Consider the following 3,163-nt stretch of genomic DNA (forward strand, 5'->3'; position numbering starts at 1 on the left):
CATGGGGGTTCTGCCAGTGTGGGGCAGGCCATGAGGACTGGCTGTAAAGGTACCCATTTGAAGGGATTTCACTTAATTTGTAGTGGGGAGTCACAGTCATGCCCAGTGGCACTGATGCTAAAGTGACAAATTCAGCAGCAGGCGAGCAGAAGGGGCCAGCTGCTCTGAGAGCGCAAGGCTGTGGTCACTGCTGTGGCAAGCACATGCCTGGGTAAGGCTGTGTGCACGCACAGAGGAGACCCGAGAGAGCCCACGCTAGCCAGTTATCCTGAGCCGTGAGCATACGCAGAGAGGGCATGAATGGACTCAGCAGAAAATAAAAGCTGGGGAAGACCCGAAAATGGCCCAGACTCTGAATGTGCTACTCAACCCACGTACATGTCCATTTGGCAGAGGATGGAAGCCATAATCCACGTGCTTCCATGCGATCCTCTGTCTAATCACTGGCTACCACCGAGCTCTGTAGACATGAGTGACTCCTAAGAAGTGAGGCTTGAAAAGAATAGCAAGAATTGAGCACAAAACAAACAAACAAACAAAAAAACAAACAATAAAACAGAAAACCAAGAGAAGACAGAAGCAGCCATTCATCCCAGGGCATACAGATTTCACAGATGTAGCACAGAAAATTTAGTTAACAAATAAACAAAGACCAACAAGAGCAACCATTTGGGAAAAAAATCAGAATCTAGAGTTGCTATATTTTCAGCAAAATATTTTCAACACAACAACAAAATAATATAAGGCATGCAAAGAAAAGGAAAGTGTGACCATTTTCAGGAAAAAATAACAGTCGAAATAAACTATATCTGTGTGTCTCTAAATATTGCATTTATCAGACAAAAACGTCAAGGCAACTATTATAAATATGTTCAAAGAATGACATAAAAAATTAAAGGAAAATATAACAATGATAAATCAATAAATAGAGATTCTCAAGAAGAAAACAGAAATGACAAAAAAGAACAAATTTCAAAAAAGAAATTCTGGAGTAGAAAAGTCCGGTGAGTGTAATGAAATATTCACTAGAGGGGTGTCAAGAAAATATTCCAGGTGGCAGAAGGAAGAATCCACGAACTTGAAGATAGACTGATAGAAATTATCTAATCCGAAAAAGACTAAAGAAAAACTGAACAGAGCTCAGGGACCTGCCAGATAACATCAAGCAAACCAATGTGTATATAAATGGGAATCCCAGAAGGAGGAAAAAGAAAAAGCATCAGGAAAATGCTTGAAAAATTAATGGCCCAAGTTTCCCAAATTCATTGGGAAATATTAATCTACATATTTAATGAACTGAACAAACATAGATTAGGATATTACAAAGAGATCCACATGTAGATAACTGTGAACCTGCTGAAAGCCAAGGAATGCATGAACGTGAAAGCACAACATATCGAAATTTATGAGATGTCACTAAAGCAATCCCTAGAGGAAAATTTATGGCTTTAAATGCCTATGTCAGAAAAGAAAAAAGGTCTCCAATCAATCATGTAAGTGTTCATTGTAAGAAAGTAGAAAAAGAAGATCAAGCTAAACTCAATCCAAGCAGAATAAAAAAATAAATAAATAATTGCTATATTGATGGTAAACTGATTTCTGACCAATGTTCCAAGCCAGTTCAATTGGGAAAGGTTGTCTTCAACAACTGGTTCTGCGGCAATGAGATATCCAAAATAAGAGAATGAATTTAGTCCCTTAGCTACCTCATTTATGAATATTAATTCAAAATCTTACAACTCAATAATAAAAATACAACACAACTAAAACTATAGCCAAAGATTTGAAATAGTCATTTCTCAAAAGAAGACATGTGAATAACGTATAATAGAAACATGAACAAGATCTCAGTAATCGCAGGGACATTCAAATTAAAACCACAGTAAGACACCCCTTTAAATTTGCTAGTCTGACTATAATCAAAAAGTCAGACAATACCAAGTGTTGGTGAGTATGTGGAGAAACTGAAATGCATATACAATAGCCCCTCCCTTATCTGTGGGGGATACATTCCAAGACCCCAAGTGGACGTCTGAAACCGTGGATAGTATCGAACCCTGTATGTTATGTTTTTTCCCCATACATACATACCTATGATAAAGCTCATCATAGGATGAACTTCATAAAGTTCAGCATAAGATTGTTTTCCTTTCTTTACTGAGAACTTTTACCTTTTCGCTTAAAGGAGGCACTCTATGGCTTCTCTTTGGCCTATCTGAATTGCAAGCATCATTACTTTGTCATTATTAAGTAAATTAAGGGTCACTGAACACAAGCACTGCAAAACCACAACAGTTGACCTGATCACCTAGACAGCTACTGACTAACAGGTAATGTACATAGCGTGGCCATGTGGGGCAAAGGGATGCTTCCTGTCATGGGTGGGACAAAGCAGGACAGTGAGAGATTTCATCACACCACTCAGAATGACACGCAATTTAAAACTTATGAATTATTTCTGGAATTTTCCATTTAACATTTTCGGACCATAGGTAACTGAAACCATGGAAAGCGAAACCGTGGATAAGGGGGGGACTACTGCACATTGTTGGAGGGAATGTAAAAGTACAGCCACTTTGAAGAACAGTTTGCCAACTTTCTGAAAAGTTAAACAGAAACTTGCCACATGACAAGGGTAAAAATCTTCTCTTACAAATCTATTCAAGAAAAATAACAATAAATGTCCACACAAAGACATGTATGTAGTGTTCATAGCTGAATTACTCATAACAGCCAAAAGCTGACAACTATCCAAATGCCCATCAACTTGTGAATTGATAAACATATGTGTATATCTGTATAACAGAATACTATCCAGCCATAAAAAAGAACATATTACGGATTTATGCTACAACATGGTAGGCCCTCAAAAACCTTATGCTAAAGAAAAAGCAGCTGGATGCAAAAAAGTACATATCATATAACTATATTTGTATTAAATGCCCAGAAAAGGTAAATTTATCAAGATATAAAGGAGATCAGTGATTACTGAGGACTAGATATAGAAGTGGGGATTAACTACAAATATGCACAAAAGAAGTTTTTGAGTGATGAAAATGGTCTGAAATTATACTTTGCTGTTGGTTGAAAAATATAAATTTACTACAAAATCATGTAATTGTACATTCACAATGGATGAGTTTTATGGTATGAAAATTATACC

Source organism: Propithecus coquereli, unplaced genomic scaffold (assembly GCF_000956105.1).
Source record: "Propithecus coquereli isolate 6110/MARCELLA unplaced genomic scaffold, Pcoq_1.0 Scaffold134, whole genome shotgun sequence".
In the NCBI taxonomy this organism is placed as follows: Eukaryota; Metazoa; Chordata; class Mammalia; order Primates; family Indriidae; genus Propithecus; species Propithecus coquereli.